Source organism: Panulirus ornatus, chromosome 9 (assembly GCF_036320965.1).
Source record: "Panulirus ornatus isolate Po-2019 chromosome 9, ASM3632096v1, whole genome shotgun sequence".
NCBI lineage: Eukaryota > Metazoa > Arthropoda > Malacostraca > Decapoda > Palinuridae > Panulirus > Panulirus ornatus.
This window is the reverse complement of record NC_092232.1, coordinates 20,656,528-20,684,027: the sequence shown is the minus strand read 5'-3', so window position 1 is coordinate 20,684,027 and position 27,500 is coordinate 20,656,528. Positions and strand designations below refer to the sequence as shown.

Genomic DNA, 27,500 nt, shown 5'->3' with positions numbered 1-27,500 from the left:
ATAACGTAATTTTCACTGACAAATGTTGATTGTTTGTTCTATATAATCAGTGAAGATGTGCACAGTGACGCCGTTCTCTGCGTATTTTCTAGCCTAAAATCAAGATATTAAGGTTCGTTAATGTCAGAGAAGGAAAACAAACAAGTACGTACGACGGAATCCCCAGACGAAACAGTAAAATTATGACAATCTACCGTTAAGGTTGTCAAATTCTAACACTGAACCAGTTGTAATGATTTATCAATCATAATACTGAATCTACTAAATCAACTGTTAATAATATTTTTCTTTTTATTATGGTAAAGTTTTCAAAATTATCATACACATTTACTGTTAAAGTTTCAAAGTAATACATAATTTATTGTGATGGTTTTAAGTCATCATGCTGAATCTACTACTGTACAGTTTTTATATCACATTGAATTTACCGTGAAGGTTATTTTTAAGACTAGGATGACTGCGTGTCAAGGAATTCTTCTTCTAATACGGGAGCCTAATGTTACGACACCACGGGCTACCAACCACTGCCATCTGTAAACTTGTGTACGGCAGATGATGGGCGCCTGCTGGTGTTGCTAATACGGAAATGTCTAATGACAGAACTAGGGCAGGCCAGACCTTAACGGAGGAGGTATGGATGGGACATGCCATGGCTTATTTGCTTTACACTGTAAAGTGTGGGTGGACACGGTGTAGAAGACAGTCTGGCTACACTTGTGTTGCTCCCGTAATGAGCAATGCAGCGTCAGGGCTTGAGGAGAAATTTGCTTAACAGAATCATGTACTTGCTCAGGTATTCAAGTTCGTCAAATTCACATCAGGATGCGAACCTAATTGTTGTATGGGATTTACATAGTCTCTCTCTCTCTCTCTCTCTCTCTCTCTCTCTCTCTCTCTCTCTCTCTCTCTCTCTCTCTCTCTCTCTCTCTCTCTCTCCGGGAGGCGATGACTGTACCTCGCTCACAACTTTCAAGCGTCAGTGAGGAGTTGGATAACCTTGTAGAGAGAGGGAGGCGAGTGGCCGCCACGGTCGGTCAAGTTACAACACACAAAAGGACGGGGGGTGAGGCAGATCCCAACACATCCACCACATCCTTCGTGATGACCACCACCATCTTGCTGAAGCGGGGAGGGGGCTACACAACACCACCACACTACGAACGGAACCATCTGACCAGCGTCCAATAATGGCCACACTTCTCATGATTCCATGCAGACACTAAGTCGCGCGGTTCACGATGACAGATCAGGTGGGACGCTACGCCAATTTACCCGACACAGCAGCAGCAGCAGCAGCTTGCTGGATGAAGTTCTTGATTGCCTTCACACACCATTTATAGCGTCAATATTGTGGTATTACATGATGAACACACGGGTAGTCTACAGTGCTTTTTTTTTTTTCACTTTACCATACGCTCACTTACACATGCTGGCCAACACACTAATATCTTAACGATTTCTTTTTTTTTTTTTTTTTGGTGTAAACGCCAGACCACTTCGCTTCTACCTTGGGTCTGTGTGGCCTGTGTGTTGGACCCTGGGTTCTGTGTGGTCCGTGTATTGGACCTTGGGTCTATGTGGCCTGCGTGTCTAAGTAACTGTGAAAAGAAGTACTGCTGGATTACAATGATTGCGCCAGGGAGTTCAAGGACAAAAATGATTTCTGGAACAACATTAGCAGAGACGCCTAGTGCCCTACAGAGGCAAGGCTGCACCACCACATCACACGCAACATCACAGCACAGTATCACCAAGATGTTCAGAGAGAGAGAGAGAGAGAGAGAGAGAGAGAGATCCTCGAGTCCAAAGTACATACAAAAAAAAAAAAAAAAGTCTCCCCGATAAGAAGTTTTACGAATTCTGGGGTGAACTTCAGCTCAGATCAAAGCCTCTACTAACGCGTGGTTAATGTCAAGGACGACGTCTGGTCACCCTAATCAATGTGTGATCTCTTTCAAGACGAAACGCTCCTCCCCTGTACTGCAAAACCCCACATAACACACAAGATGGAGAAGAAGAAATTCTCAATACAGTCTAGTCATATCTGCGTTCCTGACTCTCTCCCTCACCCGGCATTAAGCACACAAAACTGCCCCCAATCCCCACAACTGCAGACCATCCTCATCATCTCCTGACAACCATAAGGCAGTTCCAATTAACACACTAATGAACAGGCTGATTGATGGCATACTAATCAACTCCCAAAAGTCGGGTGAAACCGAAGCTTTAGAAATTCAATCTGCTCCCGAGTAATGGCTTCCCCTCCCATGCCCATGGAGACGCTCTACCGTAATTCTTCTGGACGGTTCTGTTCAGTCACAATTGGCCACGCCCTACGTCACCGGCATCTGATACGCGAGACTACTTCGAGTGCGACTCCAGCCGGGACGCCTGACCCGTCACAAGCCAAGCTGGCATCTGTACCGCATCAATTAGGGAGTGTCGCTGTACACAGGAATTATGCGAGGCCCAGTTATATGCCTCGCTCGGTGACTGGCGTTCTGCAAGGAGGACAGTTTTCACCGCAGGAGTCGTATGACCTTGTGAAGCTGGCTCTCACACAGCAGGCCAGGGGTCGATATCTACGGTGGCAGTGGTTGATGATCTACCTATCTACCCCTGTTAAGTGCCCCACTGGCAAAACTGTGGTGAGAAAAGTTGTCGCGCACGACCTTCCGCTCAACTCCAAAACCAGCGTGACGATTTCTCGCCCTCGTATCGAAGCTTGCTTGTATAATGTACGGCTCAGGTAACGCCAAAGGTCATTCCCCTGGAGTACTCCATAAATACCTAATGCCATTTTCTGTCGACCGTCAAGGAAGAAACCCGTGGGGAAGAACCGGCTACCTGGATTGAATAAGATCATCCGGAGGACGCAACCTTGGTTCAGTTACGTGGTCCAGCGTCTTCAACACGACCGTGCGATTGAGCACGACCGTTGTGCGACCCCCGAGCACGACCAAGGTACGACCCTTGTTTACGACGTTACTGACCTTCAAGCTGACACATAAGGGTCAGTATAAAGGTCAAACCATCACATCGGGGGGTGGGGGTTGGTCGTATAGACGTGCTCAAGGGTCGTGCCGTCGTGCTCACGAGGTCACTCGTCATTTGAAAGATTCTGTGGCAGTGAACTTAACGGGTCTGACCCAGATCAATTCAAACTTCACTATGAATGAGAACCGTCTGGGGTGGGGTGGGGTGGCTTCCTGGTGTTAATCCAAGCATTTATATTCATCTCACCCCTAATTCAATCTCTCTCTCTCTCTCTCTCTCTCTCTCTCTCTCTCTCTCTCTCTCTCTCTCTCTCTCTCTCTCTCTCCTTGGCCCACACATTGCTGTCTTTTCCTTCTACCTCAACTGTACGACTTGCCCACAGTCGCGCCACTAAAAAAACACACACACACACACTGCGTAATTCACACACAACTATTCTGTAAATCCTCCTACGGTAAGCGCTACGCGTTAGACTTTCTATTAAGGGCGAAATCTCATCGGAAGTATTTATAAGTACTCTCTGTCTCTCTCTCTCTCTCTCTCTCTCTCTCTCTCTCTCTCTCTCTCTCTCTCTCTCTCTCTCTCTCTCTCTCTCTCTCTCTCACACACACACACACACACACACACAGACACACACACACACACACACACAAACACACACCACTTAGCACTCTCGTTCAGTCATTCATTACACTCCTCCTATCCAAACAGTGATGTAAGTAGTAACCTACGTAAGTCTGGTGATAATATCAGAATCAGACGGAGAATGAATTCACAGGAAGAACCGAGGGAGAGAGAGAGAGAGAGAGAGAGCAGTGCAGGAAGACCTACATACACTACCACAGTGAAGAAAAGGGGGAGTGGCTAATGCATTATGACACCGACAAGTACGAAATACCACGAGTACTTGAGGAAGACAGAGACAATAATATAAAGTACATGGGTTGCTACAGTTGAAAATGGACAAACGAGCCGGCCAGAGGGTTTTGAAGAATAATGGTTGGCAGAGACTTATACAAACGAATCATCGATCTATCAGTGAGCAGAATGTAAGGTAAAGGTCTATGGTATGGTAATGGTCTATGGTAAGGTAATGGTCTAGGGTAAGGTAAAGGTCTATGGTAAGGTAAAGGTCTATGGTAAGGTAAAGGTCTATCTATGGTAAGGTAATGGTCTATGGTAAGGTAAAGGTCTATGACTACCATCCAAACACACTAGGCCCCAGTCCGGGCCGTGGGGGTGTAAGGACCACAATGACCACCACCACCACATATCTACCGTGACTCAAGTCAAGTCACTCTTGCATTCTACGGTTCAGTTTTGGTCGCCCAATCAAATGACGGATACAGACTCGCTAAGCAGCACACAGAGAAGGCTGGCAAAATGTGTACAGAACGTCAGCAATCTATCATAAGGTGACAAGACTAAAGAAAGTGAATATACGCTCTCTCAAAAGACCCAGTGAGGCGATTGGACTAGGCTGATTAAATTACATATCTAAAAAAAAAAAAGGCCCTTAAACCATGTAATCAAGACAGAGCTTCAAATAATGGTTTTAAACTGGAGAAACTCAAATATCAAGTGGGCTACAGGAGGGGATTAGCTTAAACATATAGGGCCGTCGATGAATGGTATACATATCAGCAAACCATATCATCAGCGCATATCAACTGGGAAGCACTTTAAATATAGATTAGATAGGTCTATGAATAAACACGGAAGGCTCAGATTATCATGACCTGCCCTGTCGGGGGGGCCAGTAAGCCTACTGCATTATCCTCCTGTATTTCCTCGTTACTCCCTCACACTCACCAGCCACCACCAGCTGGAACCGCTGTCCGCCAGCGACCGTAGGCTACGCGCAACCCGCTGTTTGCTCAAGACGTTATCGCTCGCAGTGATTCACCCCTCCTCCACCCTACACCGCCCACACCATTCACCCCGCGCACTCCACGCCGCTGTGTCAACACTTAGCCAGTACTCGTAAAATGCTTGTATGTTATTTTCTAGCACGCTAGTGAGTCAGGCTGCGCGCGAGCCAGGAGCCTCCGCCGGGTGCTCGCCTTTGGCACGTACGATTAGAACTCGTCCCAGTTTACCAATACCGTTCGTGTTTTCCCCCCCCCCCCCCTTATTATTCCGGGGCTCAGGCGTCCTTTTCCTCGTCCACTTGGTTGCTATGCCTCCGCTGACGACAGACTGACTGCCCCTCCTCCGTCATGTCTCGGGGAAGTAATTTACATATTACTGACCTTACCGGAAATTCTCGCGGATTAGTTCTCCGTATGTGTGCACCACTCACTCAACCTCTTGGGCAAGCGGGTAGTGCGATCCTTGGCGATGGGGTTGTTGTTGATGCCTCGACCTTTAAACCAGAGGTCGTTCTAGTCACCTCCAAGGGTCGTGCCATTTGTGCTAAAGGGTTGCACTGTCATGCTACGAGTCGTTCTTACGGTGTGGGCAACAGTTAGCACATCTTTGACTGCCTGAGTGTTATCATCATGATTCTCTAAGACGAGTATCAGAAAGACAATGAGGCACAGTTTATACAGACATACGTACACAGGCTACCCAGATCCCCAAAGGTCTAAGCGAGGTGGTTTGGCTTTAACGCTACTGAAAAAAAAAAAAAAGATGCAGGCTCTTTAAAGGCGGTAGAAGAAAAGCAGAGAGAGAGAGAGAGAGAGAGAGAGAGAGAGAGAGAGAGAGAGAGAGAGAGAGAGAGCATCTACCTACCTACAACGAGATAATGTTTGTGGCAGGGGCTGGCTGGCGCGAGGAGAGATCAGCTGCTTCACACATAACAAAACAAAAGAAAGATACTTGTTTCACAACACTGTTGTTTTCTGCCGTCCTGCAGCCTCACACGTTACATAATTGTCTGTTCTGGGCTCACCCGGAACTGCTCCCGGCCATTTGTCGGGCCGTCCTTCTGAAGGTTTCGGTATTTAAACCCTCTTGTGTTTCAAACCTGGCCGGTCGGGTCACTGAAAATGTTTCTCACTCTTTCTCGACGGCCTCACGAACATGGTCGTTGGTGAACTGATTTTTTGATGCACTCCATCAATTCCTGAACACACTAACTCACTCATTCTCTTTCGGTCTGTGAAGTTTTCAATACCAGGTTATACCATGCGATTCCTTCCATCTACTGCCATGCATATGTCCTCATCGTTTCCTGGAATGTATGATCCAAATTCCCTCAACCCGTCAGTACACACGTGGTCCACTCTTTTCAACTGGACGTCTGATGTGGTTCGAATTTTCCTCCGGGATGTTACGGTAGCTTCAGCCACAGCTTCGTTAGTGACGCACCATGACAGCAGTATTCAACATTACGTCCAGTGAACCTTATCATCAGCTGCTTGTTGTGGGTTAATGTTGTCTCCGCTACGCTAGGTGAAGAGCCCGCCGGGCTTTCCATTTCCCTTGAATTTCATCGTCCCGTTTGTACTTTGTTTCCCCTCAAGCTTCCAGTTCGTCCCCTGGGGCATATAATCTTACCAGTGACTAGCAACAACGTCAGGAGCTTTGTGTGTCTCGTCCTGAAGGTTTTCATTATCACACTACTCTCCACTCGACTCGCCACCGCACTCTGTTTAGAGCGGTCGTCAAATTCCAGCACCTCGTATATGCTGCCTCCTGGCTCTCTGGCAGTGTCTTCAGTATGTCTCTTTTTCTTTCAGGATATTACACAACATGTGTATGATGTATCTCACACCTCCTTTATAACCTCTGTATACTGTGGACTGTATACCTGGTGTGATGTGACTGGACTCGTGCCCAAACGAACCCTAATACTCCCAGAATGCATGTCCTCCATGAACTTGGTTTATCCCATACCATTGTCATTAACGCCATTCCTTCCTCTTCTGACGGGATAAGGACCCTCTGGGTCCCTGTGCCCACTCGGGCCCACTTGTCACCTATATCGATGTACTGTACCCACTGTAGGCCCTATACTCGTCGCTACCTTCCCCTGTACATGTACCCTTCAACCGTCCTACTCACTGAAATGCTCTGTATAACTACTGTACATAAAGAAAGACTGAGAAAAAAATGATTTCTTTCTGGATATACATATATATATATAATACCTGAGAGAGAGAGAGAGAGAGGGAGAGAGAGAGAGAGAGAGAGAGAGAGAGAGAGAGAGAGAGAGAGAGAGAGAGAGAAGGGGGGGGGGGGGGCGTCTTAGCCACCAGCACCAGTGTTCCCCACACTCAGCTCGGGTTTCAATTATGCAAGACAACCCGGGCGAGCGCCGCTCGGCAGACGGTCTTACTGCTGTTAGTGTGAGTCGTCCCCCCCTCACAATGGCCGGCCAGCGCCTCATTACCTCCCTTTCCTTCCTCATAACACGTGTTAGTGCTCCCTGCCACCGTATAACGGACAGTCAGCGGCTCATCGCCTCCCTAACGTCCTCAGAACACGCATCAATGCTACCTACCACCTCATAATGTCCAGGCAACGCCTCCTTGCCTCGCTACCTACCACCTCATAATGTCCAAGCAACGCGTCCTTGCCTCCCTCATAACACCTGCTATTGCTACCCCGCACCTCATAATGGAAAGACAAGAGCCCAATTACTTCTCTAGCTTCCTGTGAACAAGTGTTAGTGATACCTGCCACCTCATAATGGTCATCCAGCGCCTCATTACCTCACTAGCCTCCTCAGTGCAACCTGCCACCTTCATAATGGCCAGCCGTCGCCCTATTACCTCCGTAGTCCCCCTCATAACCTCTTAGCCCCTTCATCTCGTACGTATGGGGTTGTTCTCGCACTCAAGGAGTCAAGCCGTTTTACCGGAGTTAAACAGGCTTACTGAAGGGGTCAAGTCGTCATAATGAAGGGGTCAAGTCGTCGTACTCAGGGGGTCGAGTCGTCGTACTCGGGGGTCGAGTCGTCGTAATCAGGGGGTCGAGTCGTCGTACTCAGGGGGTCGAGTCGTCGTACTCAGGGGGTCGAGTCGTCGTACTCAGGGGGTCGAGTCGTCGTACTCAGGGGGTCGAGTCGTCGTACTCAGGAGGTCGAGTCGTCGTACTCAGGGGGTCGAGTCGTCGTGCTCAGGGGGTCGAGTCGTCGTGCTCAGGGGGTCGAGTCGTCGTACTCAGGGGGTCAGGTCGTTGCACTTAAGGGGTCAAGTGGCCGTGCACAAGGGGTCAAGTGGTCGTGCTCTCGTCAATGAAGGACGAGATATGTGCCTCAAGGAACGTGAGCGTCCAACTCCCACAATCTTCACTACCCTGTAAAAGTCCTGTGTACACAATCAGGAAAGATTCACAAAATACGTATGATAAATAAATGCCATGTCTACGTTAAATCTGGCAGGAATAATAAATTCAGTTGCCTTAAATCCAATAATTTCTTCAGACACTTTAAATTCCCTGAATTCTTAATGCACTTTAAACACTTCTACAAAACAAAAACATAAAAACCACTTTGAATTCTATCATTACAAATTCAACCATTTTCTCCAACACTTTGTATTAAACTATTTTGCCAAACATCATATCCTGAACTGATTCCATAAACATTAAATTCACCTTTTTTTCCACGCATAAGATTCAGTCATCTCCAGAAAGCATATATTCGAATTCTTTGATTCAAACATCGTTTTCATATATTTTTTCTAAACACTTTAAGTTCTCTCATAAGATTTTTTTTTTCGAACACTATAAACTGAATGAACCATTTCTTCAATCAATTCATATCCTAAAAATTCCTTATATTTTTTCCCTAACTCTGTGGTTAAGAAGGGGTGAGGAAGCGGGAGGGGTGTGTGTGTGTGTGTGTGTGTGTGTGTGTGTGTGTGAAGAAGGGGAGTGGGGGCGGGCAGGGGATGGTAAACAGTAGGCTGTTACACAATGTATAGATTTATGATGATGCAGGTTTGACTGAAGTGGGTGCGCCTGGTCTGACAGATACAACGTGTTGGTGTCACATAATTTCAGTATTATATGTATTTTTGGAGTTTTACGTATTTGGGGGTTCACATAGTTTTTGAGTTTTACGAATTTTTGGTGTTGGAGTATTTTTGGGTTCAAATAACTTCGCTGTTTTACGTATTTTTGGTGTTCCCACAGTTCTGGTGTTTTACGTATTTTTGATGTTTACAGAGTTCTGGTGTTTTACGTATTTCTGGTGCTTTCTTTACATACCCTTGGCAGACTGGGCCTGTGTGTGTGTGTGTGTAGTGATACCGTCTGTTGATTTAAGAGGGAAACTGATTTGGCTAAGCTTTGTTCATTGCGTCTGTCCACAGACGACTAGATCCTCTTTTGGTACTTTGATTCACCGTTGGAACGAGACGTGCTGATGTCTTGGATGTGTCTATCATTTGCGGCTTTATTGTCTTCCAGTGTCTACTACAACGTGTGTGCTGCTTCCCTCGAGGAGGTGCAGTAATAAATGGCATTATCTCAAGTCGCTGATGCCGTTCCTCCAGTACTTTCGACGTAGAAGTATTGAAGTATTCTCCGTCTGTGAAGAACCGTCAAGACTCACTCTGTAGCCGCTGTAGCTCCATCATGCGTGGCGTGGTGGCGAGGTGTGTATGTGTGTGTGGGAACTAAAGGGATTACGTCAATATACGAAGGATCACAGCCATGACCAGGTATACAGCTTTGCCTCCGTGGAAGGTGCCATGATCTGTGAGGCCAGCAAGGGATGCTTTATCCTGTGCTACTCTTATATATATATATATATATATATATATATATATATATATATATATATATATATATATATATATATATATATATATGATTCACCAACATGTCTCATGATGCGAGTATGTGTAGCCTCGGATTTTACAACTTTTCCGGTGCATTATCCTGTTATATGGCTACGTCGTTGGATTTTCTGCTCCCCAGCACCACAATGGTGAATCTGTTCAATGCATGTTCTTATATTCCAGTCCTTTCTCGAAGCTGTTGCGTTTGCATGTAGATGTGAGTGTGCTCGGGAAGTGGGCTGTTACAGACCGTTTTATTGGCACCGTCTGCGTAAAATGTGTCCATGCTTAATGTACCCTACTGGAGGAGGGGAGAGTATCTGCTCTCTTGGTCACGACTAGCGTTGGTGTCATGAACCTACCTTGGGGAACCCCGCTTCGTAAATATATATAAAAAAGGGAAAGGGGGAAAAAAGACGCAGCTGATTCCAGCAATATGTTGCTTAACGAATGTGCATTCTTGTCTCTTGCTAATTTCTGGCATGCTCAACTGTTAACAGTTTATACTACCGATTTGCTGTGTTTATGTCTACGTTTATAAACTTATACGTATAGTGTAGCCCTAAGTTCTTCATAATTACAAATTCTTCTTAAAGCAATAGTGACAAGAATCACCAATGTTAACTCTTCTCTCTTATCTCTCCTGGTAATTCTGAGAGAGAAATGGGTTGGACGTTGTGTTTTGGGGAGGTCAACATCTAGCATTTCTAGTTCTGGTCTCATTGTTAACATGACTTCATCATACCTCTGGGGAAAGTCCCAACAGTTAAACACAATGTTAAACATGTTGAGAAGGTAGTTAAGGCCTTTAACGTGGTAACACATTACGTAATTTCAGGTCTACTGGCTCTTTCCTGGAGCAGCGTTCCTGGTCTCTAGGATGGCTTTGAATTCAATCATTCCCTCATAGCACTCGACATTCCACCACATCTTGTCTTTCTTTCCGAAAAAAAGTGCTGGCGAAGACGGAGGAAGAATGCAGAGGTTGTGCTGCCGTGTAATGTGATCTGGGAAACCCTACACTTCCCAAGTGACAAGTCGCAAGATAAGGTAACGTCCCTTCCCCTTCACCCTGCGCCAAGTTGCTGGCCACGCTTCTTCGCAGCCGGTTGCCTTAATCCTCTTGAGCACGACGGTACAATCTTCAGCACGACGGTACGATTCTTGAGCACGACGGCACCATCCTTGAGCACGACGGTACAATCTTCAGCACGACGGTACGATTCTTGAGCACGACGGCACCATCCTTGAGCACGACGGTACGATCCTCGATCTCGACGGTACCATCCTTGAGCACGACGGTACGATCCTTGAGCACGACGGTATCATCCTTGAGCACGACGGCACGATCCTTGAGCACGACGGCACCATCCTTGAGCACGACGGCACGATCCTTGAGCACGACGGTATCATCCTTGAGCACGACAGTACGATGCTTGAGCACCATGGTACGATTCTTGAGCACGACGGTACCATCCTTGAGCACAGCGGTACCATCTTTGTGCAGGACGGTACCATCCTTGAGCACGACGGTACCATCCTTGAGCACGACGGTACGATGCTTGAGCACCATGGTACGATTCTTGAGCACGACGGTACCATCCTTGAGCACGACGGTACCATCTTTGTGCAGGACGGTACCATCCTTGAGCACGACGGCACGATCCTTCAGTACAACGGTACGACCCTCGGGTTCGATGACCTGGCCAAGATGCAATTACTCTCCTATGTTCGCTGAACTGCCTGCCTCCACGCCATATGCAGCTGGAAAATAGCTCGTGCTTCGTTTAGGGACACCGTTTAGTGGGCAGAATACTGCCCCAAGGAACAATAGCCCCCCGATAAAACCTCTATTGTAATACACTAAACAAAGCCTTTACCTTCATGACACATAACGCAACTTCTGTTATAAATCATAATCTTTTACCATCAACCACAGAGCTGGCTAACGATAATGACCTACTGCCCTTGTTGTAAATGTTCTTGACTCTGTAAAGGATAAAGAGAACATTACCTTCCTTTGCTAAGTGAGCAGGTAAAGCAGCAACACCTGGGGGCTGTGTACCTCCAGCGAACATCTACTACACCTAGGCTGTGTACCTCCAGCGACATCTACTACACCTAGGTAGTGTACCTAAAGTGATATCTATTATACCTGGGCTGTGCACCTCCAGCGACATCTACCACACCTAAGCTGTGTACCTACAGCGACATCTAATACACCTAGGTAGTGTACCTAAAGCGACATCTATTACACCTGGGCTGTGTACCTACAGCGACATCTACTACACCTAGGCTATGTAACTACAGCGACATCTACTACATCTAGGCTGAATACCTACAGCGACATCTACTACAAGTGGAGAGAACGGAACACTACGAGAAGCACATCCACTACACAAAACAGGTGTGCGGCAGACCCAGATGGAAGGGCAGGGAGGATGAATGAAGCTGGGGTTGTCAACCCTGTTCCATAACTAGTGCTCTGAGCCCATCATGCAATGATAACTTGATCCACAATCTTTTAACTTGTGTGAGATAACTGGTCCACGAAACTCTGGTGATAACGTCAACAGTCATCTATTTGATGACATTTGCTTGGAGCCCAGTATCATGTTTGACACTGGACATATAATCTATACCTTGTAAGACAGCTAATGCTGAGTGCAACTTAAGCAATTCTTAAGTGTCCCCTTTTCACGGTGACCTATATGGCAAAGGCGAAATATGCCCAAGTCATGGTCATCTCGGGTGAAAGGAAAATCAGGTAAGGAAAAGAATGAAGTCAGTCACAGAGAGAGAGAGAGAGAGAGAGAGAGAGAGAGAGAGAGAGAGAGAGAGAGAGAGAGAGAGAGAGAGAATGTGTGTGTGTGTGTGTGTGTGTGTGTGTGTGTGTGTGTGTGTGTGTGTGTGTGGAAACCTAACTCTTAAAGGCAGGGAGGCAATAAGAACGTCGGAAGATGAAAGAAATAAGGAGAGAGAAGATACGGTAAAGCCTTCGTAAGATGAGAACCACTTGGAGTGTAGCAGGCAATGATAACTCGACATTCCTCCATCCCCCATCGTCCACACCCTATGATCTACCATGATCTACCAATGTGGTGGATATGTTCGTCCTGTCCTCTGAACCCAACCCCCTCACGCTCCATCAGCTTCCTGTGTCAGTTCGCTTACTTCAAAACCCCCCTTGAAGGGCAACGGTGTGGCCCTATGGGTATGACGACCTGGCCCTCGTCATGACCTTTAAAGGTCAGGTGGAAAGTCAGGCCATCACACCCAAGGGTTTTACTGCCGTGCTCAAGGGCCGTATCGTCGTGCTTGAGGGCTGCGCCGTTGTGCTTAAGTAAGGTCGTTTCGTCGTGCTCAAGGGCCGCACCGCCGTGCTCAATGGCCGGGCTGTCGTGCTAAAGTAAGGTCGTTCCGTCGTGTTCAAAGGCCGTGCCGTCGTGCTCAAGGGCTGCACCTTCGTGTTCAAAGGAAGTGCCGTCGTGCTCAAGGACGGCAACGTCGCGTTCAAAGGCCAAGCCGTCGTGTTCAAGGGCGGCACCGTCGTGTTCATGGGTGGCATCGTCGTGTTCAAAGGCCAAGCCGTCGTGCTCAGGGGCGGCAACGTCGTGTTCAAAGGCCGGGCCGTCGTGCTCAAGGTGTTAAGAGCATGAAAGCGCATTACGTAATCCGAACCAGAGTATTAAATGGCCACAGCCAGAGGCGCCTGCAGCCGGGCTCTCACCACGCTGGACCCTGGACACCACAGCTGGACTACATGCCTTGTGCCCAATCTACATGACCTCATCCTCAATGTTCTTATGGTCACACGAAGTCTTCCTCGATGTTCTTATAGCCAACACTGGATACCACACGTCGTCTTCCTCACTGTTCTTATAGCCAACACTGGATACCACACGTCGTCTTCCTCACTGTTCTTATAGCCAACACTGGATACCACACGTCGTCTTCCTCGATGTTCTTATAGCCAACACTGGATACCACACGTCGTCTTCCTCACTGTTCTTATAGCCAACACTGGATACCACACGTCGTCTTCCTCGATGTTCTTATAGCCAACACTGGATACCACACGTCGTCTTCCTCACTGTTCTTATAGCCAACACTGGCGACTGCAAGACGTCCTCCTCGATGTCCTTCGAGCCAACACTGGGTACTACTGCATGACGTCTTCCTCGACGTCACCGCAGCCAACGCAGGCAACTGCAAAACATCCTCCCGACGTCACTGACAACATAAATTCTCCGTTTTCTATTTTCCACGCTCTTATGGGAGACAAAACCAGTTCTTTCATTCTTTCATAGTCAGAAATGGGTGGAAAATCAATTCTCCATTATGATATAAACTGATAAAAAGGTTGTATCATACTACAAAGCAACGAGACACAAAGACCGCAGCCGACACTACACACACACACACACACACACACACACACACAAGGATCATCAGTATATAGCAGCCTTCACTCACGATGGGGCGTCGTGATCGTCTCCCTCCCTACACCACAAGGCATTGGAACTCCGTGCCTCCTTAACCTCCATGCCTCCTTATGCCTCGACTAACAGCCAGCATAAGACTTGCCCCCCTCAAAGGGAAAGTCTCTCCACTTCTTCAAAAATTTCCTTAGACTTCTTGTCTTCACCTTGGCCTCTGATATGTGATTACGCCTTTCCATATGGCATTATCGATTTGCAATTATACCTACCTGTAGGGGTTGTACACTCGTGGGGTCCCATCTCTTGAACATTCTTCCTTATATCTACCTATGCTGTCAGCATTAAGTGTGTGTGTGTGTGTGTGTGTGTGTGTGTGTGTGTGTGTGTGTGTGTGTGTGTGTGTGTGTGTGCGTGTGTGTGTTGGGGGGAGTCAGCGCCTGGGAATCTACTCCTCTATTATCACTTCCTAAGAACAGCAACAGGAGCCAATAGAGAAATTTTCCTCGAAGGCTCAGTTCCTGACGCCACCTCACCAAGGAAGGACAAGGCAGCTAGGTGGAAAAAAAAAAAGACAATTCTAGCATACGAGAACGTGACATCGTTCAAAATGGGCGCTGTGTCCGCTACTAACTTTCAAACGAGAGTCAGGCGGGGCATGATGCTGTGATGTACCCCCCTCCTACTCTGGATACTCACTCAAGTCACCAACAGAAGATCACTCTCACCCACTTCCTTTCACCAGGTGACTCGCGTTACCTGACCCCTGGGCTACAGTGCTGTGTCGTCGTCATCACGGTAGCCTGACGTGACCCCCTAGACTGATGAGGCATATCGAGAACCCTGTTCATGAGGCACCTTCAGACCATACTAGCAGAGACGCGGTTTTAATCCCAGTATCTCAACGACGAGCCCATTGACTCGTCTTCACCAGACAATGTTGCAGCACCAACAACTAACCTCAGTGAGTCCGATGGTACTACACCCTGAAGGACAAGTGTGAGACTCTCGCGTTTGATGATACGACCTCACCCTCAAGGCTCAAGTCGAAGTTCAGGTCATCACACCCACAGGGTCGTGCCGTCGGGCTGGGAGAGGAGGGGCCGTGCTGTGGTGCTCAAGGACGTGAGGCAGCAGGTGGCGGTGGTGGGGGTAGGGGGTGGGTAGCTCTTCTCCTCTACCAGTCCCTCATCATGGTTCAACTCGACACAGTTAGCCACTTCCTCCCTCCGCCTCCCCCCTCTCCTACCGCTCCTCCTCCTCCACCTCCTCCTCCTGCCCGCATAGCCCCACACATCACAGTGATGACAGCCACCTCCCCCTGCAAACCACCCATCCCCCCTCCCCACTACAAACCACCGCATACCATCAATACACATGTAATCATGTCACACTGCCTGGTGCGACAGCACGCCAATCACCACAGCGTGGCACCCGAACGTCACACCGTGGCACACCGACCACAGCACTCGACTTACCACTTAACTGTGGACAAATGAGCATGGGAGCCACGATTTCCGCCACACAGACACACAGACACACACACACACACATGGGGAAGCCAGAGGCACCTAACCGTGCCGTGTGATAACACAGTACTATCTCCATACACATCATCCTCTCCCATTACCTGCGATCAACGAGTCACGTATGGAACAGCCGTGGCCAATCAACGCCCTTAGCCAAAGACGATAACCCATGCATCAGCCAATGAGAGCCCGACCTTGTTCTGGTAAAAAAGAAATAAAAAAAAAAATAAAGGCATCTGACTGGCAGGTTAGTTCCGCCACAACTACTGCAACTGAGCTATCGCTCCATCAGCTGTACAGCTGCCACAGGGGGGGGGGATCCTCCCCTATTTCTACAGCTTACTTCCTGAATCTCTCTCTCTCTCTCTCTCTCTCTCTCTCTCTCTCTCTCTCTCTCTCTCTCTCTCTCTCTCTCTCTCTCTCTCTCTCTCTCTAACTGCTAACCACTTGGTCACACTAAAAGATATATATATATATATATATATATATATATATATATATATATATATATATATATATATATATATATATACACACACTGGTCAAAACTAGTGATATTTCTACTTTAGTTCGCAGACATCCAAGTCTTCCCCTTGTGCCTGGAACGTTCGAGTCTTTCCCTAGTCCCTAAAATGTACAAGTCTTCCCTTAGTCCCTACAGCACACAAGTCATTCCTGAGTCCCTACATCATTCAAGTCTTTTCCTAGTCCCTACAACACGCATCATTCCCGGTCCCCACACTATACAAATATTTCCCTAGTCCCCACAGCAGACGTCTTTCCCTAGTCCCTACAACACACGTCTTTCCCTAGTCCCCACAGCGCACGGGTTTTCCCCTAAACTCTAATACAGACATCTTTCCATAGATCTTACAAAACACATCTCCTCCAAGTCCTTCATACAACACGTCTTTTCCAAGTTGGCACAATGCACGTAAGTCTTCCCTTATAGTCCCTGCAGCACACTCCGCTTCCCCTAACCCCTTAAACATACAAGTCTTCCCTTAGTCCCTACCACACACTAGTCCTTCCCTAATCCCTATAACATACAAGTCTTCCCTTAGTCCCTACAACACAACGTCTCAACCTATAACAGACGTCTATCACTGGTGCCTCGTAACACACGTCTTCCCCTAGTCCCTACAACACACGCGTGACCATATCTTTCTAAACAGCGTGCAAGCCACCTGATTACACATCAAAACATTACGGTGAGCGTCAAAGCTTAGACAAGGGAGACATAACAACGGAGGTTGCTGAACACATGAGTCTCCCCGGAGTCTCTGTGCTGCCACCCTCGTTTTCTCTCACCGGTCATGACCACCACCAGCTACACACAGTACCGGTAACCCCCCTCCCCCCCAGCAGCGTTGTCTCAGGGATTACTGTAATGTTTTTATGTCGATGGGTGACGGTGTGCCACGCCGACACATCATGTTCACACGCTGCACCTTAACATGTACAACGCAAGAGATAAACGAGCAAGTACGATTAGCTGGCAACTGTGGTCACCTCTTTAATATTAGTCTCTGATCGTGAAATCATTCTATTTGGGATCCTAGTTCAACCGTATTTTTTTCCTGCTCTGTTATTGTTATTACGTTGTATGTAACGTGACGTCATGGTTTCAATTTATTCAGGATGAGAAGCAATTCATCACATTTTACACATCCACACCTGTGAGGCCACTACAATAGCTACACAGGGGCCGCCCTGTGCCAGGAATGGCACCCCCAACACACACACACACACACACACACACACACACACACACACACACACACACACACTCGACCTGTACCAGTAATGACGCACCAAGGAACGGGTTCTTATTGACAAACGCCCGTGGCAAGCTTAGTCTAGGCGAATCTATATACACACACGGATGACATCGAGGGCCACAAGGAAAATATGTATATCTCTATTCATTAGTTTATATTCACGGTTTATGTGCTGTCCTCGGCGAAATTAAAATGTCCCACCACCCAATAAAATCAGTCAACCGACCAACGGGTTCCGTGAAACAAGTACCTGGGGAAATACACACAAGTGTTGGAGGAGGGCATCATCAACTTGTGGTGTACGGGGAGGGAGGGAGACCCACACTCGCCAACCTAACCCCACACCCCGCTAATGTTTCGAAACCTGATCTAGTATCACACCACTTCTGACACTTCTTTATGCTGTCCACATTCATTTATTCCACTCACCCACAAGTCTTATACTTCCTCAACATCTTCCCCGACAAGGTTCTTTAACTGCAGGCTGTGGCCTCTCGTCGTTAAACCCCAGCATCTCTCGAAAAACTGCTCGTCCGTCGTCTGCATCATCAAGATGATCTGAGGTCGCACGATGTCATCGGGTCATCTGCTCATTCACGTCTCTTCCACGGTGGGCGAATCTAAGTCCTCCAGCCTTCCCGTGTGTGTGTGTGTGTGTGTGTGTGTGTGTGTGTGTGTGTGTGTGTTATCAATAGATATTTCTACATATGAGAGATATTCATGCTCGTGAGCCACCCTTAGTATCACCCCGTCTCTATCACACAGCTCTCTGAACTTTCAAGAGCTATCTTGTAGTCACGTCCTCTTGGCTTTGGCCTGCCACACGCGTCCGCCACACCGCAGCTTGCTGGGCTGATGCTATGCTTCCTCACGGCCCTCCTGCCACTTCTCCCTGCCCATCATCTCCCTGTTGAGTCCTCTCGTTACGGGTGGGTGGGTGGCAGGTCTCTCTCTCTCTCTCTCTCTCTCTCTCTCTCTCTCTCTCTCTCTCTCTCTCTCTCTCTCTCTCTCTCTCTCTCTCTCCTTTTGACTTCAGTGAGCCCGCGTCAACGTGTCCTTCCTTGGAATCTGTAGGTCGTTCCCTTGTCTCTCTCACCCAGGGCGGGGCGGAGCGAGCCCTTCCTTCCGCTCGCCGTAACTCCAGTCCGTTCTGCTCCGCTCCCATTCATGTTGTTTTCCTCTAAAGCCTTCCACACACTCGTAAGTAATTCCTCAAGTGAGGACACCAGACTGCTATCAGCATATTCCAGCCTGGGTCAAATATACGTTACAATATATATATATATATATATATATATATATATATATATATATATATATATATATATATATATATATATATATATATATGACGGGCTCTAGGTTCAGTGCAATATACATAAAAGCTAAAGGATAGATGAGAACAAATAAGTTCGTTCTTAAGTCAGTTCCTGGCGCTACTTCGCTAACATGAGAAACGGTACATAAGTAGGAAAAGATAAATAAAGACAGAATACAGATGTGGGTAATTACATATTCCCACGGCATGAGGGAGGGAGTTTTATACTCGCGAGGCCCAGTCTCTCGAACATTCTCTACTATCACGTATCTTTTTAAACTTTTGTATGTTGTCTGCTATAACTATGTTCTCATTCAATTGATCCATTCATCCATAACACTTATACTACAAAAGTACTTCATTACAACCTTTCTAACAAGTTACTTCTTTCATTTCATGTTACGACCTCTGGCTGCTCCATCCCAACATCTACCTTCCCCGGAGCTGTGGAATATCCTCATCATTAAGCTGATCTGAAAACTTAAAAAGGTTGTGATCAGATTACGCCTCATTATTCCATGGTGGGTAAATTGAAGGGTTCTAACCCTTCCCTGTAGTTCATCTCTCTCTCATTTTTAGTCTCACGTTTGTTGCCCTCCTCTGGACATCCTCTATTAGCTCTATGAGCTTCCATATTCTCGTCTTGGATGGATATTTTCATATAGACATGAATGTTCTTTCAGTATCTACCAGTAGAGATTTGGTCTCTTTTACTACTGTTCTCAAACTCTGGCGAGAGGTTAGGGGGCGATGTCAACCTCCTCCTCCTCCTCTCACACACAGCTTATATCCTGCTCGTTAATATTCTTAATGAGGTCTTCTTTTACTGTGTCCCATCCTCATTACACAGTACTTTACATTCACCCGGGTTGAATTTCATCAACCATGCGTCAGACTAATTTCGGAGTCTGTCAAGGTCCTCTCGTAAGTTGATGCGATCCTCTCCCCTGTTCACTCCTCTCATGGCCTTTGCGTCGTCTGAAAGCATATTCAGGCAGGAGTCTATTACCTTCTGGCAAGTCATTCACAAAGATCAAGACACGGTCCCAGTACAGTACCCTGCGGCACCCCACTGGTGACCTCCACTAATATCGAGAAGGCTCCTCTGGCATGTGTCCTTTGTTCTCTTCCACTGAGATAATCTTCTATCCAACGGTGTGTGTGTGTGTGTGTGTGTGTGTGTGTGTGTGTGTGTGTGTGTGTGTGTGTGTGTGTGTGTGTGTGTGTCACTTCAATAGATACATCAGCTCAAATTTTTTTTACATACTATGTCATCAAGCGGTTATATGTGTACACTGTAGAGAGAAAAGTAAACAGATTAATACTGTAAAACGCGAGAGAGAGAGAGAGAGAGAGAGAGAGAGAGAGAGAGAGAGAGAGCACTTACCAAATGCTTGCATGACCACACATACACACACACACACTGCAACAACACACTGAAATCAACCCATACAAATGCAGATTGGTAAATAGCTGGAGTTCAAGGATCGAATCGGGGAAAACAGACCTGATACTGCTGGAGCAGTGGAGACCAAACTTGCTACAGAGATGAGACCAGACCTAATCTGTCCAGGGGCATTCATGACCGCATGAGAAGGATTGAGACACACTGGAGGAAGTCCGTAAAGTATGTGTTACTACACAGGGATGAGTTGTAATGATGTTATTTTGAGGTAATCCTACCTGCGCCATGAATTTCTAGAGCCGGATATAGCACAACAGATAAATAGGTTATAAACATTACCATCTTACGTTGCCGGATATAATCATGTCCCTCTCAGATACGACGTTGAGGGAAGAGTAGCTTTAAGAAGGAAATAGTACAGTAGTGATGATAATTCATAATCCTAAAAACAGTGTAATGAACTATTACAAAAATAGAAAGATGACAGCAAAGGAAGAATATACATATATATATATATATATGGGACATGAAGCGTAGGAAAACGCACGCCTCACATATACTAAATTTCAAATATCCTTTACAGAAAGAAGTCTGAATTCTGACATCATGCCCGGGTGCTCGAAAATGACTCACATCATCCCATTCCACAGTAGGAGAAGAAAAGCGATCCGGCAAAAAACTACCATCTGATGAAACTGACATCGCACATTATCATAATCGCAGCTTATAGAAATGGCCTGACTTTATAGAAACGAATGATCTCCATAATCCATGACAACATGGTTTCAGGGCGGGAATGTATTGCTCCTCTCTCAAGATGCCTGACCACAATCATTCGCAATGTGGAAAAATCAAAATATTCTATACGACATAACAGACTTTGCAACAGCATATGAGAAAGGCACATACGACGCGAAATTTGGAAACAACCGACAAACTGGTAGACGGATAAACAACATCTTAACTAAAAAGATCATGACACTTTGTGTTGTACATCAAACCATTTCCAGTGCCACCAAGAAAGAAAAAAAAGATCCGTGCTCAGAGGAACTGTACTTGCACTCCATTTGCTCCTCTCACTTTCATATATGAAACTGACAGATGTGACTCACATTTCCAATCAGTCTTATCCGGCGATACAAGAGTACGTATGAAAATCTCATCCGAAGTAGGCACTGTTGACACCGGGGAAAGGGAAACAAGCATGCGTTTTAGCGAGGATAAGTTCCATCTCCTCCGTTATGGGTTGAATGAAGAAATCAAATAGCAGTATAGAGAACCTCAGAAAGAACCCCGGCCCAGAAAGACCCAGGCACTGTCTTGATCACGAGGAGAACAACGTGAGGAACCTCGGCGTGACAATGCCAGACGACCTCAACCTCAGTGAACGACACATTGCAACAGTTGCCTCTTCCGACTCACGACTTCTTCCAGACAAGTGAGGAGAAACCAAGGATGATAATGATGATGATGATTGATGAGGAGAAACCAAGGATGATGATGACGATTGATGATGATGATGATGACGATGAGACTCAAGGTGAGGTGAAACTGCGGAGTAACAACGCGTTCCGAGATGTCCCACGGTCCTTACTGACACTGTGGAGGAGCTGAACTACTGGGAAAGACAGAAACCATTGAGGCCCTACATCTGCAAAGTCCCAAACCAAAACCTAAATATAATTCCTTATCGGCACAACAGTCGTGGACCCAAAGAAGCAATAAGTATAAAACCCAAAGAAGCAATAAGTATAAAACCCAAAGAAGCAATAAGTATAAAACCCAAAGAAACAATAAGTATAATAGGAGAAAATAACCTGAACATCCACTATTCAACGTATTGCCTGTGGAGCACGGTCGAGAAACCTAAGCAGGCTTGGATGGGTATTTACATGGAGTACCAGACCAGCCGGGATATACGGTGGCTAAGAGGGGCTTGCGGGCGAAGGCTTCCTTCACCCTGGTCGACGAACGTGCTAGCTCAGCAGCCTGCATCCAACCCGGGCTGTGTCGGCAGAAGACCTCCACAGCCTGCAGCAGGTAAACGCCAGAGGTTTCAATTACAAAGAGACAGACTGACGAGGACTGTGGAGCCGATACAGGCAACACAAGCCAGCCACCACTGGAAAGGTACACTGGAGCAAGTAATGAGTAAAGCAAGATAAGAAAGAAGGAAAATAAAAGAAACTCTGAAAAGAATATTATGGATGAGGGAGATGATGATCCAAAATTTTCCCATAAATTCATCAGGAGTAAATTGTGTGACAAAAGAGCAGCTCATTAGGTTAAGGGATTCTGGTGGAAAGACTTGTAGAAGATGTATTGGGAAGCTGAACGATAAATTTGAAAGTGTTATCATAGTGGAAGACACTACAGCTCCAACACCAGTGAGATGGAATGGAGAAGAGGTCTTGCAGGGCACTAAATGTCTGGAAAAGACATGCAGACTGCTAAAGCACCTTGACCTACATTTAGGCTTATGATCCTCAAGTTTTTCAGGGTGTGCCCAAATGATAGGCAAAAACGCCGCTTGAAATGACCAGTATCTCGCTGGAGGAAGGTACAGCGCAAAGGAAGAAGGAGGAGAGCAAATGTGATGCTTTTATTTAAAAAAAGGTGAATGCGAAATTCCGTTTAAACTATAGACCAGCCTCAGGCGAGTGTGGTCTGTAAAATACTGGAAAATGTAATCGCATAGCAAAAGAATGACTTCTTGCTCGGGGAGAAACCACCTGAACTAGAGCTAAAAGAGATTCAGGTATATAAGGTCTTATATAACAAACCTCTTACACTTCTATGAGACATGAGGAAGTGAGATCCGATTTAGGTATGAGAAGAACTGGTGAACTGTGTGCATCTGGACTTCCAGACAGCACTGACACTGTCACATATGAAACTGAGTGGAAATGAAAAAAAAAATATAGATCTCAGGACGGCAATGCGGAGGAGACGCCTTGGACAGACAGGTTACTGTGTAAGTGAAAGGGCTCATGTCAGAGGACCGTCCTCGAATGAGTTGTGGTCATCAGTGGCGTACCGCAGGGCCAGACCCTGGGACCACTCTCCTTCTTGATCTATGTAAATGACTCACCAGAAGGACCTGGAATCGTATCTGAATATGCTTGTAAATGTTCACAAGGTCATGAGGAAGGTAAAATGAAAAAAAATAAAAAAGTGATGAGGATTGCATCCACTTACAAGGGGACCTCAACAGTCTCCAAACTTTGCCTGATACACGGGTGATGAAAATCAATCACAGTTAATGCAAAGTAATGAGGATATGAGAGAGATAGAGATAGATAGATAGAGAGAGAGAGAGAGAGAGAGAGAGAGAGAGAGAGAGAGAGAGAGAGAGAGAGAGAGAGAGAGAGAGAGAGAGAGAGAGAGAGAGAGAGAGAGAGAGAGAGAGAGAGAGAGAGAGAGAGAGAGAGAGAGAGAGAGAGCGAGAGAGAGACAGACAGACAGACAGACAAAGAGACTCTATATGAATATTATCTACTAGAAAATAGCTGCACAAGCATGTGTAGGAAAAGGACCTGGGAGTCGATAAAGCACATAATTTGTTGCCACAGCCACACCTTAGGGCATCTGTCTGGGGGACAAACTATATAACTGGCGAATATCCGACTCGAATACAAGTATAAGAACTTGGAAATCTTCAGTAAACTGGTCACTTCGAATATAAGACCAGAACTAGGATTTGCTTCTTAATTCGGTCACCGCACTTAAAAAATTACATAGAACTAGTAGAGACGGTCCAGAGGAGGGCAACAATAATGACACCTGAGTTAAGTGAGTTACATTACAGTAAGTGGTTAGAGGCCATTTATTCGTCCACCACAGAAAACAGAAGAATGAAAAGTGATTTGAACGCAGACTTTAAGCTTTTAAACCACCATGATGATGTTCAAAGTGAACAATTCTTCGAAAGATACAAATACACAGAACAACTAGAACAATCAAGAGGCCATACCGCAAGACTGGAATAAACTAAGAGTGATGAAAATGCGAACACTGACAACATACAAAACTTAAAAAAACACTGCGCGATCGTTCGAGAAAGATCTCGTGAAGGGGCTCCACAGGGAAGAACTTCCTGCCCCACACCGTAAAAATTAGTAATTACACACACACACACACACACACACACACACACACACACACACGCACGCGCGCGCGCGCTATCAGGTAGAGCCCTCGACCACTCCACGCAAGAGCAAACAAGCGGTAGTCAGGGATTGTCCCCCTATATGCAGCCTGATCAAGTGACCCCTTGACACCAATCTTGTACCTCGTACATATTGCAGTAGTGAAGGCTGTGTGTGTGTGTGTGTGTGTGTGTGTGTGTGTGTGTGTGTTTGGGGGTGTATGAGCGTGCTGAATAACGTCTTTAAGCGTGTGTTCCACAGGAGGAGGGTCTTCAAGCATGAATCTCCGACATATACGGCATACCTACGGGCCTCACGCCAGTGTGGTCTTCATTATGAGCCATTTTCCAGCCTGCTGATGCACCGGTGGCCGCGGTGGGGAGGAAGGAGCCTTCTGGTTCATCAACTTAAGTCACCATCTGTAATGGGGGGGGGGGGGTTAGGGGCAGAGCCTTCTCCTATGCTATTCTGTCTCTGTCTGTACACATTAGAGATGTAGGAGACTAATAACAACCACCGGCAGATGACCTCGGCCCAGACCATCCTGTCCTCCGCCCCGCGTCCTCACGTACACAACAAATCAAGTCCATAGACGAAGCTAGGTTCGTGTGACCTAGGTAACACACGTGACCAACTAACCTCGTAAACTCAAAACTCTTCCTATCCAACCTCATGAATTCGGTAGTCTGGCTTGGGGGGTGGGGGGTCGTGACTTCTCTCATGCTTTAATTTGAACCTCCTGAAATTACACCAGCCTGAGACACGAAGAGCAAAAGGACGAATCGTAAAACCTAGACGCAGGCAGACAGTTAAGAGACGGGGCAACACGAGCGTAAGACCCTCGCCTCGTACCTCACAGGTAATACTCACACACAGACACACAAACTTTACTAAAGCCTCTTACCAATAATCTCATGAATACCTTTTTTTTTTCCATTCTTTTAGGCCAGAAAACTTTGTAGGCTCTTAACCTTCTGTTCCCGTGACGTTGAACACGAATACTTGCGCCAACCTCGGATCTCGAAGCTCTACGTATCACCAATAAAATGGACTCCATACATCAGCCACGGTAGCCCAGCATTAAGTCTGGTTTCTTGTCTGACCGAGCGCGAAAATGATTCATACCGACATTAACGCGAGCAGAGACACGGGGAGGAACGACACAAAGTACGAGAAAAATCAGGTGTCTGAGGACGTGGCACAAGCACTGATGGTGGAATAATACTGTAGTGTTTGAGGAGATTGCTGAAGCAGTACTCGCAGATGGGGATGTTGTGATGCGGATATGTTGGCAGGTCTGCTGAGGATACATCTGGAGCCCTTGTCTGAGAGGTGAAGTGCTGATGTTGGAGGTCCTAAACCGGTGTTGGACCGGTGCCGAGGCACTGTTGGAAAGGTGCTCAACAAGCGTTGAAAAGGTGCTGAAGTAGCGCTGAGGCACTACTAGAAAGGTGCCCAACCGCTGATGAAAGGGGCTGAAGTAGTGTTGGAAAGGTACTCAAGCAGGTTTGGAAAGGTACTGAAGCAATGTTGGAAATGTACTGAAGCAGTGTTGAAAAGGTACTGAATCAGTGATGGAAATGTACTGGAGCAGTGTTGAAAAGATACTGAAGCAGTGTTGGAAATGTACTGAAGCAGTGTTGAAAAGGTCGGGAGCGGTGTTGAAAAGCTGCTTCATTAGTGTTGGAAAGGTGATGGAGCAGCGTTGGAAAGGTAATGAGGCAGTGCTGGAAAGGTGCTAAGGTAGGGTCAGAATGGTGCTGAAGTGGTGTTGGAAAAGCACTGAAGGAAGGAAGTGTTGGAAAGATGGTAAAGCATTGTCGGACATGCAGGTCTGGAAAAGAGCTTGAGAGAGAGAGAGAGAGAGAGAGAGAGAGAGAGAGAGAGAGAGAGAGAGAGAGAGAGAGAGAGAGAGAGAGAGAGAGAGAGAGAGAGAGAGAGAGAGAGAGAGAGAGAGGCTATGAACCTCTGACCTTTAATCCCCTCATAAGTGTCAGGGGTACATTACAGTAGACAATATACCACAACACTCTACGGACACGGGGCGCCTAGTTTTCATTCCATCACGACCTTAAATATTTAACTTGAGGGAGAGCGCCACGCGCCATGACACACACACACACTAGCCAATGTTCAGTCATACACAAACAACAGACAGGCGCTCGTCCAGGTAATGGCAGAGGCAGGATGATACACGTCCATACACACATGTAGCCAACTAGACACGGACTGGGACAACAGAGGGACGGACGGATAATCAACCATAAATACAGACAATGACAATCATCCGTACTAAGAGAGGAAGAGAGGGACAGACAGCCAAATCATCCATACAGAGGGATACATGAAGACAGTCATCCATACACAGATACATGAGGACAATCATCCATACAGAGGGACACATGAGGACAATCATCCAAAGAAAGAAAGACACACGAGGACAACCATCCATAAATATACATGAGGACAATATATGAGGACAATCATCCATACAGAGGGACACATGAGGACAATCATCCATACAGAGAAAGACACATGAGGACAACCATCCATATATAAAGATATGAGGACAATATATGAGGACAATCATCCATAAAGAGGGACACATGAGGACAATCATCCATACAGAGAAAGACACATGAGGACAACCATCCATAAATAAAGATATATGAGGACAATATATGAGGACAATCATCCATACAGAGGGATACATAAGGACAATCATCCATACAGAGAAAGATACATGAGGACAACCATCCATACATAAAGATACATGAGGACAATATATGAGGACAATCATCCATACAGACAGACAGTGAACTATAAAGGTGGGTGCTCCATGTTGCCACTGGTGTCCGTGCTATGATGCACCAGCACCGCTGCCATACAGTTTACATGGTGAGAAATATGCATTGGAAACAAGATGTGCTGATAAATGTGTGCAGAATTACCAAGCAAAAATCCTTTTTTTATATATATATTATTTTCTGCCAAGTCGAGCAACTAATTGAACATTCAGCAAAAATGTGCAATTCAAACTTAAGTGGAAAAATACGAAATGCTTTTTAGGCTAACTGCGCTAAACGCAACTACTATACATTCTCAAAATAATAATAATAATAATAATAATAATAATAATAATAATA

At 46.4% G+C, this 27,500-nt stretch overlaps 1 protein-coding gene across 6 annotated transcripts in view; it reads right to left on the bottom strand.

The window, feature by feature from the left end:
* Abl (tyrosine-protein kinase Abl) overlaps window positions 1–27,500 on the bottom strand; it is a 400,776-nt gene that overhangs the window by 221,448 nt on the left and 151,828 nt on the right. The window lies entirely within an intron of this gene.